Source organism: Sceloporus undulatus, chromosome 2, assembly GCF_019175285.1.
Source record: "Sceloporus undulatus isolate JIND9_A2432 ecotype Alabama chromosome 2, SceUnd_v1.1, whole genome shotgun sequence".
Taxonomy (NCBI): domain Eukaryota; kingdom Metazoa; phylum Chordata; class Lepidosauria; order Squamata; family Phrynosomatidae; genus Sceloporus; species Sceloporus undulatus.
The window spans coordinates 301750663-301769236 of NC_056523.1; the positions used below are offsets into that span (position 1 = coordinate 301750663).

The following is an 18574-nucleotide window of genomic DNA, read 5'->3' on the forward strand; positions in this document are numbered from 1 at the left end:
ATTTGCAAAAAGATTGCACCCTGTTCAACTATTTGCATCCTTTAAGTGCAAAAACCAATGTCAACAAAACTCTTTTAAAGTCCCCACAAGCCAAATTTGAATGTTATTTATGGAATAAGACATCTCTGAAAGATTATTGCAAATAGATTTAAACTTGTTTTGATCAGTTTCAGATAGCTGTACCAAACAATGTAACAGATCCTTATAAAAATCTCTGAGAGAGTTTCTATTTTAAATCTAATCTTGGCAAACAAGGGGGTTATAATTTATGAAGAAGAATGTGTTTGCAATCTTTCCAATTAATACTTTCTTCTGTTTTATCTGGCATGTGTATGTACACCTAGTTGAAACAGCTCTAAGCACTGGCAAGCAGCATAGCATGCAGTCTGGAAGTTGGAACTGGGCCTTGAAAGCTTTCAGTTTGGTTTGGTGAAAATAAACCTTGTCTCCCTAGCTTAGCTCCCCAGAAACATTTTATATCACTTTTATTATGCCTTATTTGACTTTGGAGAAACAAGCCTCTGCCTCCATCCTGTTTGGAGGTGGCCATCTATTGTATTTTTATGGGCAAAATTAAACACACCATTACCCTTTGAGACAGAATAGAGGAAGTTTCAGTTTTGTCCACTAGGGAGATTAACTGCATTAAAATGTCCCAGCTCTGACAATTCTATCTGTCTGTCTGTCTGTCTGTCTGTCTGTCTGTCTGTCTACCTATCTCCCAAAAGCACTAGATGACATAAATCTCTAGTCTACACTGTGAATTGTGCTGTTTATGATGCCTTTTGAAATCATGCATCTGATGAAATGAGCTACTATCCACAAAAACTAGTGCCAAATAAAACTTGTTTTGTCTTTAAGCTACTACAAGACTCTTTATTGTTTCATATATTAAGTAGCAGTGAATTTAAATTTGTCTTCAAACATGCACTCAACAGGGAACTACAGCCAATAATTGCTCTTTAACAAGCATGTAATACTTAGTTGCTAGAATTCTTTGTGTTGATACATCTTTTAAGACACTGAGTGCTTTGAGCTTGTTTGGAGGTTCTAGAAGGGGAGCACAGCTATCGTATACCCTTGACTGAAGAACGGTACACTCCTATCTGGGATGGTTGTCCTCTTCCACTGAGCGAGCAGGGTTTTTGGTCCCATGTGAACCGAATGCACAGTAGAATTAAAGTTCATTATGTAGAAATGGAGAGGAAGGTCTGACAAAGGCAGAGAAAAGAAAATGCACCACTGTGGAATAAGCATCCAAAAACTGCTTAACAGTGATGAACTTTGCATAACTCTCCAAATCTGGAGAGTTCTGGGGCTCCATTGTGATATAAGGTTTTTAGGAATGCATTCAAAATTACTTAATCATTATTTATTATTTGCATTAAAGAATGCATAAGAACTATGTAGCCGATGAATCTCTGATGTGAAAGACATATTAGAGTCCCTGCCATTTCAAGAAGCTTTTGTTGACAGGAACTTGGAGCTGATTTTGTTATGACCTATTCTGCCACTGCTCTTCTACAGTCATGTGACTTATTCCTTCTTCACTATTTTGTGCCACTCTGATGCTATTTTGTTTGTTCCTTGCTTTTTAATCCATGCTTATCTTAGTTTTTGGATGTACAATTTAATCACAGGTTTTAGATGTACTATTGCCATTGAAAGTCTTATGTTAGTATTTACATACACATGCATCCTGGTCTACGTCTTTATACCTGTGAACTGTATGTAAACCTTTCTTGCCAGGATATCCAGATAAGATGAGATTGTGGAGTCAATAGTTTTCCTAGAGAAAATAATAGTATGGTAACTTAGTTCTTCTATGGAGTCTGGTGTTACATGATCTGAGCAGTTCATTCATACAACATAAGCTGTCTTATTTGGCCTCAGCTTCAGCTTCCAAATATCATGGCACACAGAATGCATTCTAGTGGTCAATGCTAGTAGTCAATTATGAATGAATGTTTCATATGTCGTGTATAAGCTTTTGTTGTTGTTAATTGCCATCAAGTCAGCTTCTACTTGTGGCAAAGCTAGGAATGAGAGACCTCCAAGACCAGCCTGTTCAGATCGTATCATGAATCGACCTACTCAGATCCTGCAAACTCAGGGCCATGGCTTCCTTGAGCTAATTCAGTTATAATGCAGTCTTCCTCTTTTTCTGCTGCTTTCCATGTTAGCCAGTATTATCATCTTTTCTAAAGAGGTACAACATCTCGTGATATGTCCAAAGTGTGATAGCCTTATTTTAGTCATTTTGGTGTCTAGGGAATGTTGACTTGCTCTAGGACCCATTTATTGGACATTTTGGCAGTTTGTGCCAAATTCTCCTCCAGCACTACATGTTAAGGGAGTTGATTTTCTTCTTGTCAGTTTTCTTTACAGTAGAGTTTTCACAACCATATACTCTAGTGTGGACAATGGACTATTCCTTTCTTCATAGCTACTTTTCCAAATTGTAGTCTTTTTCTGCTTTCTTAACTACAGTCTCATTCTGGTTTATGACTGAGCAAAGGTATAGAAAGTCTTTGACAATTTTCATGTCTTTCTCATCTACACACACACACACAAAACCTGGTCATTATTCTAATTTTCTTAATGAACAACTATAACACTGATCTTTCACTTTTTTCCTTGACCTTTTTCCGCTGTCTTTCAAATTCTTTTCTATAGGGTGTCATCTGGATATCTTAAACTGTTGATGTTCCTTCCTCCAATTTTCCCATTTTTCCTCCTAGTCTGATCCAGCTTTCTGTATTATATGTCCTGCATATAAACTAAACATTAAATTAAACATGCATAAGCTGCATACAGTCAAATAGGGTTCCCACACTTCATATCACAGTTTGCAACCTATTTATTGTGTTGTTATTATGGGTTCTGGTGCTTGTGAGAGCTCAAGAGTACAGCATTGGATTTGGAGCTCCAGTGCCACATAGTATTTATCAATTCACAATCTCTAATGCTGGGATTTCCAAACAGGGCACCTTAATCTCTTACAGGAAGCGGGGAGGGGAATAAAAAGTCTGTTCATTTCAGGATAAAAATAAGAATGGTTTGCAGCTGCCTTGCCCCTCCTACATAGGGGATTTCCCCTTTAATGTAGGGTAAAGGATTCCCCTCCCTTCCTCTTCCATACAGGTGTTAAAATCTTTGCCTGAAGATCTGGCTCCTTTGCTTAGTACGTTATATATTGTTACCACTACAGATTTGCCTGCCTGACTTGTTTGAGATTGCTGAGACATTAACTCTTTCTTCTACTCACTTCTTATGGTATTCAGGTTCTGACTTCACAAGGTGAAAACAAAAACAAAGTACCCTCTCAGTCTCTCCAGTTGCCTTCCTAATATTCTTTCCCCCCCCCCCCCCTTTTTTTCCCCCCCTTCCCAACAGGTAGGAGGAACAGAGAAACATATCTTACTTTAGAGAATGGATTGTATCACTTATAAAACTACCTGTAAGTTCAGGGTCCAGCTTTAATATTTTCATCGTGTGTTATTTTAACCACTGAACTTTTTAAGGACGCCTCTCTTGCTACATCTTTCTGCACAGGAAGGCATTATTATCCATTTCCCTAGAAATGCGTTATTTTCTCATTAGCCACCTTCCGTATACAGACTGAGAAAGATAGCGGGACGGGAAAACCTGACTTGCTTTTGGTGAATCCCCTTCAGAGGAACAAGGGTGTCTGTATATTGTCCCATGTGTTATATAATTATTATCCTGACAATTGGAATTGTACCATTCCCCTCTGGAGTTGCCTTTGCTAAACATAGGCATGTCAGCCAATAGGTAGTGTGAGCTGTTCTCTCATGTTTCATCTGGTAAGGAATTCCATACAGTAAGTGTAACTACCAAAGGATCGGTTCAAGCTTCAGTCTCTTATAAAAAGGACAAATGGATCATCTGCTACTAATTTCACTCCCTGACAGTATCAGCAAAGCCACAGAATCATAAAGTTGGAAGAAATATAAAGGCCCATCAATCCAACCCCCTGCCAGTGCAAGAATCCACAGGTGGCCATCCAACCTCTGTTTTAAAAGCTCTAGCGCAGTTCACCATCTTTGAAAGATGTTTATTCCACTTCCCAACCAGCTCTTACCATGAGGAACTTCTGTCTACTTTTCAGCTGAAATTTCTTTTCTTGCAATTGGTTTCTCTTGGTTTGCTTCCTGTCCTTTGGAGCTGCAGAAAACAAACTCAGTTCTTTTCCTGTGACAATCCCTAAGATATTTAAAGATTGTGATCTTATAACTTCTAGTTTTCTCTTCACAAGGCTAAACATGCCCAACTCCCTTAATAGTACATTATAGGGCTTGGTTTCAAGACTCTTTATCATGGTCACCCTCTGTACATGATCTAGATTTTCAATATCCTTCATAAACTGTAGTGCCCAGAACTTCATACATAACTTGTTTCTCTTCAGATCAAAGAAATCTTTTGCTTTTTACTAAGGATTTCTATGAAGAGCAATATTTATGAGTTTTATGTATGTTGCAGCAGCAGTTTTAATGGGAGGGTTGTAGCATTCTTTTTATTATGTTTTAAATAGCTTTTTAATGCTGGATTTAATTTGGTTTTAATTTGTGTTTTTAAAATAGAAATTTAGTTTAATTGTGTTTTAACTTTTGTACTGAGGATTTTACTGCACAAGAAAAGAAAGACGAAACCGATTGGTCCTGTTCAGCAAAAGAAACGATGGAAAAAGCCACTACTCTCCCCATCAGTTTTGCCTTTTTTCTCTCTCATGTGATAAAGTCCTAAGAGTTTTAAAAATTGTATTGTGCTTTTAAAATTTGTATGTCACTTTCGAGCCTGTGCTGGAAGAAATGTAGGATACAAAATTAATTAATTAATTGATTAATTAAAGCTCCAGGTGAGGTCTTATCAAAGGAGAATAGAGTGCCCGTCTTCTCTTGATCTGGCATGGAAGGTCTCCTAGTGCTTCTCAGAGGAGGATGAGACACTTGGTTGTTGTAGGTTGTTTTCTACTGTGGAGAGACTGTCCAAAATGCTGAGGTTCTCAACAGGAAGTGGAAGGTCCTTGGATGATGTTTTCGTCAATCCTTCCTGTTTCCAAGAAGGTAAAGAATAATGTAAGTGAACAACTGGTAGCACAGATAGTTCTGTGGGAAAGACTTGGTTCTTAGACCATGACCTGCACTTCTATGAACAAGAACATCTGAGAAGATATGTTTGCTATCTTTCAAACCTGATCAAGAAGTCTTTAAAATTAGTCCCATAGAGGAGGAATACAATATTACAGAGAACAAGGAGATACGAAGAACAGGGACAGCAGTGTTAATGATGTAAGCAAAACAGTGATGGTGGTATGGGAACACACCAATGAACAGGGAAAAAACAGCAAGAAAGCAACTGAAGATCAAGGATGGGCGGATAATGGTCCTGAGGTTGTATGTAGTCCTTTAGCCCCTCCTGACACCTTGGACTGCTCCTTTCTCTGGCCAAAAAAGAAGGATATATTTTCTTTCCCAGAAGCCTCCAGCAGTGCAGTTCAGTTTTCAAATAGATAACAGGGTCCTCTGCACTATCAGTTTTTTTTTCTTTTGACATTTTTACAATCCATGAAGCTTTCACATGGTCTCAGGGCAGAAAGCTGGCCTCTAGATCTGATGTGGGAGTTCCTCTCCCGCACCCTGTTCTAATTCACAGAACATGAGAAGGCCCTCTATGATATTCTTGCAGAAACATTAATGAAACAAGGGGCTCAGTGATGTAACTGTTAGATGGATTTGTAGCTGGTTGAACCAAAAGCCACAGATGCTGGAATAAACTCTTCCAGAATACATCCACATGGCTCAAAAAACAAACAAACAAACTATAGAGTGCCTACTTTATTACTGCTGTGTTACTGGAAAGAAAGAGCAAGTCAGTGCAGTACATTGGTTTGGGTGTTGGACTGGGATTCTGGACAACCAGGGTTCAAATTTCCAGTCATCTATAGAAATCCAGCTAGGTGACCTTGAACAAGTCACATCTCCTCAGCCTAAGAAAAAGGTAGTAGCAAACCTTCTTGAATAAATCTTTCTAAGAAAACTCTATTGACAACAATTAATAGAATTAATGAATATTCTTTAGAAGATTTAAGGCAACAGCTGACAGGTTTGGGCTGAGAGTCCAAAATTCTCTAGTTCTGATCGCATCTCTAACATGGACTCATCAATGGCCTTAGGCAAGCCACTGTCTCTCAGCCCCAGGCTGTCTCTCCCCCACTCCCCACCATCCGTTTGTAAAATGGGGATGCCAATACTGACGTGCCTTCCAACTTGTTTGTAAGCGTTGCTGAGATAATGCACTTGAAGTGCTTTAAAAAAGCACTCTATAAATGCTAAATATTTTACTAAGTTGTTTCTGTTACCACTAATATAGAGGTGTTTTGAAATATAAATCAGTGCATTCTGAATAGAGCTGCATTTTAAAAAGTTTCCCTGTTTTCTGCCGTGTCTTAACGGACGTCATCTCCCTTGCCTCTACTTAGTGCTTAACGTCTTGTATTAATTTTTAAATTCCTTGGATCAGTCTGTTGTGCATATACTGCACACGCACACAAAGATCAGTTGAAGTCAGCGTCTTTTTATTTCCTTTTTAGCATACTGTACGAGTTTAAATGTATTGGTAAAATTTGTGGAAATAAATCCTAATAAAGTGAAAATAATAAGAAAAGGAAGTTGATACTGGCTGTTCAGGCCAAAGTCCTTCTAGCAAAACATATGCAAAAGTCTATAAAAGTATATTTTGAAAGTGGCAGTGTACATTCTTGTGCAGGAATGTAAAGCAAAGTAAAGGAGCCAGGTTTAGAAGGACCCATGTTGGTGTATCTCTGCAAACTGGCCTCTTTAATGAATTCAAGACATTGCTTATACTTTGACAGTTGGATTATGTTCTGGCTCTTGACTATTGAGAATGTTTTAATCATTTGCACTACCATTTTCTGTCATCATTGGAAGCTTCATTTGAGAATGAGGTTTCACAGCTGTAAAAGATAACATTTATTTTGCTCACTTCGGCTGGAGTTGTTTACAGTTCATGTAGCTATTTTAACTAATCGAGAAAGCTTGAATTGTCATCTAAAATGGGGTAATTCAAATTTGATAAGTCATGTTTATATAATATATTTTATTGTACTTAACACTTGTATACGGAGCTTGATATTTTTTTAAAAAATAATATGCTGTAGTGCAGTCTAAAATTTACCTACACAAGAGCTGGTCCTGTTGGATCAAATAGGACTTTCCTTATATGTGTTTGTGCACGTGTTTGTGTTTGGGAGTAAGCCTCACTTGAGAGTAGTGGTTTCAGCACTGAACTAGGACTTGGAAAACCAGGGTATGAGTCCCTGCTGGGCCATGGAAATCTACTGAGTGACCTTAGGCAAATCACCTTCTTTCAGCCTTAGAGGATGACAATGGCAAACCCCCTCTGAAGAAACTTGCCAAGAAGACCCCATGATAGATTTGCCATAGGATCACCATACGTCAGATATGACTTGAAGGCACAAAGTGACAATAAAACCTCACTGAACACTGGCCTCCTTCTGAATACATATAAAATAAAAATAAAAAAATATTTTTTTTTATTTATACCCCGCCCTTCCAACGATCAGGGCGGCTTACAGAATAGTTAAAAACACATACAATCCATATTATAATACAAAAAAATTAAAACCATACAAATACATCAATACATCAAAAATAACAGGAAAAAAAGCCCCATAGCCCAACCTCTTGGCCACGGAAGAGGAGGGAGGCCCACAGGATATTTAATCGGGGAATGCCTGTTGAAACAGGAAGGTTTTTAAGTCCTTCCTGAATTGGGCCAGGGTGGTAGATGAGCGGAGCTCAATGGGCAGCGTATTCCAAAGGGCTGGGGCAGCCGTGGAAAATGTCCTCCGCGTGGTAGAGGTTAACCTAGCCCCAGGCACCTTCAGTAATTGCTGCCCAGATGTTCTGAGGGTGCGAGGCGGAATGTACGGGGAGAGGCGGTCCTTTAGGTATCCTGGGCCCAAGCCATTTAGGGCTTTATAGGTAATAACCAACACCTTATATTGAGCTCGGAAGCAAATGGGCAGCCAATGGAGATCTTTTAAAACCGGTGTTATATGGCTGGTCCTGGGAGCGCCAGTGACCAGCCAGGCTGCCATATTCTGCACCATTTGTAGCTTCCGAGTTTGGTATAAGGGTTGCCCCATGTAGAGTACATTGCAGAAATCCAGTCTCGAAGTTACCAGAGCATGTACAACCGTTTCTAGGTCCCTCTGGGCCAGGTATGGGCGCAGCTGGCGGATCAGCCGAAGCTGATAACAGGTGCTCTTGACCGTCGTGTTCACCTGAGCTGTCAGGTGAAGCGACGAGTCAAGAAGCACCCCCAGGCTGCGCACGGAGTCCTTCACAGGGAGCGTGACCCCGTTCAGGACAGGTGGAACCACCGCCATTCCTGGACCAGGAGAACCTATCACTAGTACCTCCGTTTTCTCTGGATTCAATTTGAGTCGGTTTTCCCTCATCCAGCCCATTACTGACTCTAGACAGGCCACGAGAGGAGAGACGTCATCCCCGGTCACTGCATCAGTCGGAGACATAGAGAAAATGATTTGGGTGTCATCAGCGTACTGATAACCCCGCGCCCCATGTCTCCGGATGATCTCTCCCAGCGGTTTCATGTAAATGTTAAATAGAATGGGAGACAGAATGGCTCCTTGAGGGACCCCGGTTTTAAGGGGCCTCTCGTCGGAGCACACGTCTCCCAGCTGCACCATCTGGGACCTCCCGGAGAGGTAGGACCGGAACCACTGGAGCGCAGTGCCCCCGATTCCCACCTTTGCCAGGCGTCCCAGAAGGATACCATGGTCTATGGTATCGAAAGCTGCTGAGATGTCCAAGAGCACCAACAGGGACACGCTTCCCCTGTCGATGCTCAGACGGAGATCATTGACCAAGGCGACCATGGCCGTCTCAACCCCGTGACCCGCCCGGAAGCCAGTTTGAAATGGGTCCAGATAATCCGTTTCATCCAAGACCGCCTGAAGCTGGATCACAACCGCCCTCTCGATCACCTTTCCCAGAAATGGCAGCAGCGAAATAGGTCGATAATTATTATGTACCAGGGGGTCGAGGGAGGGCTTTTTTAGGATTGGTTTTACAATGGCCAATTTAAGATCCGATGGAAATCGCCCATCCCTCAAAGATGTATTAATTATCCGGCGTAACAATAATGTTACCACCGATCCCCCCTGGGCCGCTAACCACGAGGGACAGGGATCAAGAGAGCAGGTTGTTTTCCGAACACTTCTGAGGATCTTGTCCACATCCTCGGTACTCACCAACTCAAACTGATCCAGTTTAACATAGTCCACGGAGGCTCTGGACACTTCTACCCTAGGTTCTGCTATAATGTCAGCGTTCAGACCTTCGCTTATACGAGAGGTTTTATCCGCGAAGAAGTCGTTAAACAGGTCACAGCAGGCCTTAGAAGGTTCAAGGATCTGGTTCAGGGCGGGAGGGAGCTGAGTTAGCTCCCTGCCCACCCTGAACAACTCTGCCGGACGCGACTCTGCGGACGCAATACGAGCACCATAGAACGAGTTCTTTGTTGCTCGTATTGCCTCTCCGTAGTCCTTTAACAGTTGGTCTAGGAGAGTCTTGTCGTCGAAGCGAAGGTGTTTCCGCCAACGGTACTCTAGCCGTCGCAGAACCCGCTTCCTCGCCCGGAGATCTTCCGTATACCAGGGCTTACGTTTGGAAGCGGGCCTGAGAGGGTGCTTGGGAGCGATCCTGTGTATAGCCCTGGAAAGACCGGTATTCCAAATACCGGTAAGGCCATCAACAGAGTCGCCGTCATTTCCAACCGTGAGCCCCTCTAAGGCTTCTTGGAACCTCTCAGGTTCCATCAGCCTTCGAGGGTGGACCATTCTAACAGGTCCACCACCCCCGGGGGGGATCTGGGTAGAAGCCTTGATTTTCACCTCTACCAGGAAGTGATCCGTCCATGACAGGGGGGAAACATTAACTATTTCCACCCACGGATTTTCCGCCTCCGAACAGAAGACCAAATCGAGAATATTACCCGCACAATGCGTAGGACCCTGTATCAGCTGGGACAGGCCCATGGCCGCCATGGTATCCATGAATTCCCGAGCCGCACCGGATGGAACATGGCTGGCCGTGAGGGAGATGTTGAAGTCGCCCAGAAGCCTGGGCGTCTCCAACATCAGCTCAGCGACCAGCTGTGTCAGATCGTTAAGGGAGTCCGCTAATGCACGGGGTGGCCGATACACTAACAGAATCCCTAGACTGTCCCTAGCCTTTAGGGTCAGGTAAATACACTCGATATAGGAGGTCTGTCGGATGTGGTTCCTGGTGAGGGACACGGTGTTCCTATGTACCAAGGCCACACACACACACACACACCCCGCCCACCTAACCTGTGCTGGTCCTTCACCAAGTACCCAGCAGGCAGGGCCTGAGCCCACACAGCGTCCCCTTCAGGCCCCAGCCAGGTCTCGGTAATGCAAGCCAGGTCACACTTAGAGTCCTTCAACAGATCCTGGAGGATGTGGGTCTTGTTGTTAAGAGACCTGGCATTGCACAGGAGCAGCGACAGGGTTTGTGGCACGGTTGGAGAGACCCTCAGGTCCTTCAGGTTGGGAGGGGGACAGGAAGGCGAGATAGATATGATGCATCGATCACGCCTTCCCCTGGAACGGAAGTCCCTTCTCCCACCACCATACCTCCCCCTGCCCCACACAACCTCAATTGGAGCTCCGCCCATCAAGATGTTATCCCCGGCCCAGGCATCCCCCGCATCCCTATCCTCCCCCCGCCCCTCTATGGCTACTAGAGGAGCAGAGGTTAGCCACTACAGGCATCCTCTGCTCCCAGGCTGATCCGAAGCCTCCCGCACCAATAAAAGCTGCGCAGCTGTGCAGTTCCTTAAAGGCCCCACGCACTAAACTGGCCGCCAAACGCCAAAGCCAGAAAGTGCCAAAGAGTCACCTAGAATCCCGCTGCGGTGCTCCCCAGTCCGTGGGCGGCACTCCCGGGGCGGTGCGCAGATGCGCACCTCCGACACCCCGGGAGGAGGCCGGCCGGCAGAAGGCGCAGTCCTGGCAGCGGCAGCGACGGAGATGGTCCGCCGTGGAGGCAGGAGGGGGTGTTTTAGGGATGTTGTGCACACTGTAGAAAATGCAGCAACACAGCCTTAACATATGTTGTGTTCTTGTTGTTGTTGTTGTGTGGTTTCAAGTCGTTTCTGACTTATGGCAACCTGTGAGTTTTATGGCTGAGTAGGGAATCGAACCCTGGTCTGCAGAATTGTAATCCAGCACTTAAACCACTACGCTACACTGGCGCTCTTTTTCTTGTTGTTGTTATCCACCCTCGAGTCGATTTTGACCCATGACGACCCTGTAGATGAGACATCTGCAAGACTCCCTATGCTCCATTGCTCTGCTCATGTCCTGCAAATTCATACCCAAGACCACCTTGATAGAGTCCATCCATCTAGCATGTGGCCTCCCTCTCTTTCTGCTTCCCTCCACCTTTCCTATCATTATTGTTTTTTCCAGTGAGTCATGCCTCCTCATGATGTGGCCTCAGTTTGGTCATCTTGGCTTCCAGAGAGATTTTTGGTTTAATCTGCTCTAGGACCCATTTGTTTGACTTCTTGGCCTCAGCACTCTTCTCCAGCACCACATCTCAAATGATGATGATGATGATGATGATGATGATGATCTTCCTATCCGCTTTCTTAACCGTCCAGCTCTCACATCCATACATGGTAATAGGGAATATAGTGGCTTGTATGATTCTAACTTTCATGCTCAGTTGTATGTCCTTACATTTTAGAAAAATTTCTCATTCTCTCATAGCTGCCCTCCCCATTCTTAATCTTCTTATGATTTCTTGACTGCAGTCCCCACTCTGATCAATATTTTATCCCAGGTATGAAAATTCTTTTACTATTTCTATTTATTCATTGTCTAGGTTGAATCTGTGTAAATTTTCTGTGGTCATTATTTTTGTTTTCTTCATGTTCAACAATAAGCCTGCCTTTGCACTTTCCTCCTTGATCTTTTTTAGTAGTTGTTCCAAGTCTGTGATGTTTTCGGCTGGTAGTATTGTGTTGTTTGCGTATCTTAGATTGTTGATATTTTCCTTCCTCCTATTTTCACTCCTCCTCCTTCTGTGTCCAAGCCTGTTTTTCTTATAATATGTTCTGCATACAAGGTGCACAAATAGGGTGAAAGGATAGAGCCTTGTCTGACCCGTTTGCCAATTGGGAACCATTCTGTTTCTCCGTCCTGCTGTCCTGACAGTAGCCTTCTGTCCTGAGTAAAGATTCCTCATTAGGACTATCAGATGTGTTGGCACTCCCATGTCCTTAAGAGCATTCCATAGTCTTTCATGATCTATGCAGTCAAAAGGCCTTGCTATAGTCTATAAAGCACATGCAGATCATCTGTTGAATTCTTTGATGCACTGCATTAGCCACCATATGTATGTAATGTGCTCCCTAGTGCCTCTTCCTTTCCTGAATCCTGCTTGCACCTCTGGGATTTCTCTTTCCATGTATGGTTGGAGTCTATGGAGATTTTACCAGCTTAAACACTGGTAAAACGCAGCTAAAACATTTAGGCAATGCGTATGTGTGAAAGCTTGGCACGCTTCCTAAATGTCAGGAAATTGTCAGCTCCCCTCCAGAATCCCTGAATCATTTGGGAAGAAGCAACTTCCTCTGAACACAAACTTTCCATTCAGAGGAAATTGCCTCTTCCCGAACGATTCAGGGATGCTGGAGGAGAGCTGACAATTCCCTGATGTTTAGGAAGCACAACAGTAGGTGTGCGTTCACACACACGCACTTCCTAAATGTTTTAGTGGGGACTTACCAGCATTTATCCCACAGTAAGCGCTGGTCTCAAAATCTTCTATGTTGCAGAATTTTGAGCATGATTTTGCTTGCATGAGATATTAGAGTTATGGTCCTATAGTTGCTGCAGTCTTTTGTATTTCCTTTTTAGTGGATGCGGGTGTATATTGATCATTTCCAATCTGTTGGTCATCGTTTTGTTTCCTATATCTATTGACATATATTGGTTAGCACTGGTGTTGATTCTGTTAGTGTGGACTGAAGCAATTCGATTGGAATATCATCTGTTCCTGGTGATTTATTTTTTCCCATCTTTCTAATTGCAGTGGCTCTTAGCCTTAACTAAAATGTGTTTGACAAAATGGGTGGCAGTCCACAAAAGCTTAAGCCAAAGAAAATGTGGTGCTCTTTGCAAAATTTTCCCCTTGTGTAGGTTTCCCTGCCAAAAAAAACTTAAGATAGATATAAAGGGTCTCAGACTTTATCAGCCTTTCTTCCCCCTACCTCCACCTGTAAGTAAATCATTGCACCTGGATGGCGAGAAAGATCGGAAGCACAGATTATGAAAACTATATAAATACTGATCACATTCCAAGTCCTGTTGTATTAGATTTGTACATGAAGGCATTTTACTTTCAGCACATGGGAAACAATATAATCACATTTTCCCCAAATGCTTTAAAAATCTAGGCCTGTAAAAAGAAATGTTTTTTCACAAGATGTTCATTTTGTAAAGTCCATTTTTGAAGTCAAATTTTTTTTGTGAAAAAAATTAAAAAAATAAAATAAAAGTAACTGTAAGGTGTGATCATGTTAAGCCTAAAGCGCACAGGCTTGTTTATAGTTGTTAATCAACTTGGCAGACGGATAAAATGTTCTGTTTCTACTCTTGGCAATAAATTGTTTAAATTAACTTGTTACTACTTATATTCTTTATGAGCAGGTATCTAAGTGACAAGCAGACATTGCTCCAGGGTAAGAGTGGGAGGATGGAAAATAATTCCTTTCTTCAGCCTGTAGAGAGAGGAATCCAAAAGAGATTTAAGATTCTAGCATGTGCCAGGAGCACTTTTCTGATTGCTTCAAATAGAGGTCAGTTAGGAAACGGAGATTGCTTATTGGGCTTAGTGTTTTATGTGATCTGTGATATTATTGGTCTCAAATGCATTAGTGAGATTGTACATGGTTCTCTGAGTACAGGTTGTGCTATGTAATGGCTTAGTGTGCTAGTATGATGAAGGTGTTTAGGTGTGGTTTGTTCACATCCTCTTCACCGTGAAGAGATTTTCCATGTAATAAAGGGCGACTTTCTGTTTTTGTTTTGTCTCATGTGGAGGTGGAGATTGAGAGGTGGAGAACAGCTGCTTGCTCTTAAGGGCACATCAATAAGGGAGGCTGTTCCTTTGGGCTGGAATGAAGCTTAGGCTTCCTTGATCCCCGTGGTTACATAATCTTGGACTAGCTACAAGAAAAGATTTGTCTCTGTTGCAGACAAGATTTACCTATGGTGTAGATGTCTGATTCTCAGTAGACCACCCATGAATCATACTAAGTCATGTTAAGTGGCCTTAGAGGCTTTTCCTCCTCTCATTATTTAAAAGTATACATCCCTACTCTTCAAGAAAGAAAGAAAGAAAGAAAGCTATCATTCCCCTGCCCCCATTTTTCTGTAGATACCCAGTGTATGCTAGCACTGCATCTTTGTTGCTCCTTTAAAACTGATGTACACAGCTGAGGAGCCATCACTGTATGTTCTGCTCTTTGTTGTAGGACATAAAATCCTTGATGCCTTCTTGCATCGATGTGCTATGTTTTGAAATGGTTGTATGGCAGACTTTGACTGATGGAATTTTAATTGTTTAATTAAGAAAATACAGTATTCACATTTCAGCTGCAGGGTAAGTTGCTTCTCGTGGGGGCCAAACCAAAAAAAGGAGATTGTGGTGCTGATATTTGCTTATGTATTTGTTCACTTTATATCCTGCTTTTCTTGTAGCAAAACCACACACCACCAAGAAGCAACCAGGATGTGAAATTTGGTGAGAACTCCAAGGGTGTGTTGGTCTTCTGTTTTTTTTAAAAAAAAAGTTTGGGTCACGGTCTTAGGCTTATTTGTAGAGCCAAATTTCTTTTTCTTTCAATATCAAGGCACCGGTTTCAGGGGCTGGTTTTGATTTTGACAGTTGGTCTGGAGTAGTAGGTATTTAGCCTTTGTCTACCCTTTTTCCTAACAAAATCACATATGCCTGCTGCCACCTGATTTTAGTTCTGCCACTGTGGAATCAGAGTAAGGTGACTCTTCTCTCTTTCCCTCTTTAGCAAAGGTATTAGCTGTATCAGAGCTGCATGATTTGGAACAGGGATGGGAATTGCACAGCGTTCCATTGAATTGCAGCTCTCAGGAATCCTGGAAGCCGATATAGCAAATGATGAGGAATGATGGGAGTTGCAGTCCAAGAACATCTAGAGTGATATAGTTTTCAACCCATTTAGAGAAGCAGTAGGGGAAAGGTGAAACAACTTTTCCTGTAGAACATCAGCTGCTTATGACATTTTAGTGCCCTCCCGCCAGTGAAAGTGTGGAGATCAGTGCCATATTAGTAATCACATGCTGAATTGTTTTGGTCTTTGATTGGGTTGTGTTCACAGGCTATCCTTATATTTGCTCTTTGTGAAAACAGTAGTATGCAAGGGGAACCATAGTAATAGATGTGGGTGGACTTTCCTAGGTAATCTTGTCCTGTTTCTCTTCTTTCATTGGGAGAAGTACTTGCTAGGAAGATTTTTTTCAGTTCAGGAGAAACATGGGTTTACTGAGCAATTGTTCCCTAAAATGGTAAAGTTGTCTCACCTTATATCAGGCCTGATGCAAGAGCCAATGTTACTTGAGATGACAGAACCCAACTCCATCATCCAGCATTAGCAGTGGCAATGTTGGCAATTGTGCCTACCCTTTCCGCAAAACAATAAATAGTGGAAGCCAACTGTCCAGCCTCTGTGACAGTAGCAGATTCTTCATTTTTTTTCACAGAGATTTCTTTGGCTTTCCTGCAACTTATATGGCATTATGTCCCTCATACTGCTTCTAGCTTAAGATTCTCACAAGGAGTCTGAAAGCAAAGAGAACATGGAAATAATACAGACAGATTAGGCAATCAATGCAGAATTCATTTCTTTACTTTTTTAGATTGCTGAACACATCCAGCATGTTGCATACAACTCTTCAAAACACCCAATGATACCAAAGGCAGCCAGGCAGACCACATTTTTCATTGGGATCTGCTGTTTTGGATCTTCTGGAACTTTTTTTAAGGGTATTTTTGAAAGCAGCCATTGGAAGATGGATTTAGAATAGAAGAGTTAAGGGCATGGCAAGCCTCCAAATTCCCATAGTCAGTAAACCCAGATGTTACCTGTCAAGTTACTTATAGCTTTAACAGTTCTGTCAGAAGGTCAAACAAATACAATTTCCCCATTACTTTCCTTGGCTCCTTTTCTTAAGACTTCAGTTAAGATCAGGGAAAGAGTTGAATCCCAGTCATTGACCTCATGTATTTAGTCACGCTGCTTTATTCTGAAGTTTTAAAATTTCAGACATATACTGACTGGGCTTTAAAATACAGAATAGTAAAACATAAACCATGTTGTGGGCATGTACTACATTCTTTAGTCTTTTTTTATGGCTGATCCGGGATGAGAGACTGGTGATCTCAAGTGTGCATGTTTGTGTGAAATACAATTTCAAACATTGTTATGGATATAAAATAGATATTTTCAAACTCATTTTAAATCATCAGGGAGGGGAGATAAAATGATGAAGACCTTTTGGACAGGTTAGTGGGGATGTCCATGTTCTCAGTCTTGTTCTACACAGTATTTAGGAGCTTGTTTTTATCTTGTAAGCTGCCTTGGGTTCCTTCCTGGGAGAAAGATGGTTTAGAAATGAAATAATATAAATATAAATATTAAATAAAACATTGAAATAGGCATGCAAAACACAGTTGACCTGAATTTCACTCATCATGAATATAAATCTAAGAAAGTTGTGTGTTATTGATTCTTCTGGATTTACCTGTTCACTTGGGCAGACTGCTGGGTAAATTTAGGGGTGAGCAACATGCAACTGTTGGGGCACCTACAGTCCACAAAGGCTCTTTTTATAGGCCTTGACCCTTCAAAATTCCCCAGATGGCCCTTTTTCTGGACAGAAACAAAAATGTTATTGCTCCTCTTGGAACTCTCCCCCAGGAAATAAAAATTCATCTTTTATACCAGGATGGGCAAATTACAGCCTCCAGTCCACATGTGAACTTTATACACTACTTTTACATCTTCTGAAGCCCTATACTGGCCCCCCCATCCCAAGCTTCCAACTCCTCAATTTAAAAAAAATGAATTTGGGGCGGTTTTTGCCCTCAAACCCCCAAGCTTCCAAAATGCATGAAATTATGTTAGGTAACACAATTACATCCTTTCCCCCTTTAATGTCCATGTCAAAATGGCAACAGAAAGTGCCACAACAACAATTCCTGTCGCCATTTTGAGAGGAGCTGCAGAGGAAAACTGACTTTAGTGCATGCAGGGTGGGGTTCGTGGAGATTTCTAGGGATAAAATTGGTTCTTGGCCCCAACACAGTTGTTCCCCTCATGTAAGTGAATGGGTTGCAGTTTCCCCACATTGTTAAACATTTTGTAAACATGTTTTTCAAAGCTATAGTTGCACTTCTGAGTGCATCCAGTATTATGTGCTCTCCAACATGGAAGTTCTACATTTATTTTTGCACGTTGTGTTCTGTTCAGAGGTGTCATGTAGCACTCAATGAGGAGAAAAATGCTGAAAGTTGTTTATAGTAAGAATTCTGTATGTTCAGCCAACAAGTTAACCCTAAGGAGTTAACAGTCAAGATGGACAGAAGACAATCAGGTACTTAAGAAGAGGAACATGGCAGTATACCCAGTATGAGCAACTGTATAAAGATCACTGTGGAGAAAGAGGGTTCAGAGAATATTCAACAATGGAGAATCTACAGGTGTCATGATGAAAGCTTGGAGCTAAGCTCAGATACTAGTAAGGAGATCCCTGGGAACCAAGATAAGAAACTGTGTATAAAGCCTTCACTCCAGATGGATGGAGCCACTCTGTCCAAGTGTGAGCCAACGACACAGACAACTGGAAAAAATAGGTCTTTCTACTCCAGAGAAGAAAGCCACAGATGCCAAATCAAATTGATTCCAGTAGCTGGGTGGCCACAATTGTACATGATGTTGATAAAGTCTAGGCAAATGAGATTATGTTATAATAGAACTGTAATAAGAACAGGTGTACTGGTGTACTAAAATATATCTAACAAGACTATATTATACCTCCATGTAGAGCATCACCATTTTGCTGTGGGTTAATAAATGGTTAGCTCTTTAACTGATGGCAATAAATACTAAATAGACATAGCTGCCAAAAGTCTCATATTAATCATTTTCTAAATCTCAAAGCTCAACAATATTTCAGGAAGAGTTCCTTGTTGACCAGCCTACTCTATACTAAATAGTCATCTACAACAATGGAAACTCAGGGCATCACTTAAAGATCATTGGTTAAACCTTGAGTCCCTGTACTGGGAGGAAGGCAGGGTGGTAATAATAATAATAATAATAATAATAATAATAATAATAATAATAATAATAA

The 18574-nt window shown here is 41.8% G+C and overlaps 1 protein-coding gene and 1 non-coding gene across 4 annotated transcripts in view; both read left to right on the top strand.

Annotated features, from left to right (window-relative positions):
- ARL15 (ADP ribosylation factor like GTPase 15) overlaps window positions 1-18574 on the top strand; it is a 306096-nt gene that overhangs the window by 266681 nt on the left and 20841 nt on the right. The gene's annotated exons all lie outside the window — the stretch shown is intronic.
- LOC121924522 lies at window positions 4412-4527 on the top strand. Its single transcript, XR_006102641.1, has one exon. It is a non-coding gene; the product is annotated as a U5 spliceosomal RNA (small nuclear RNA).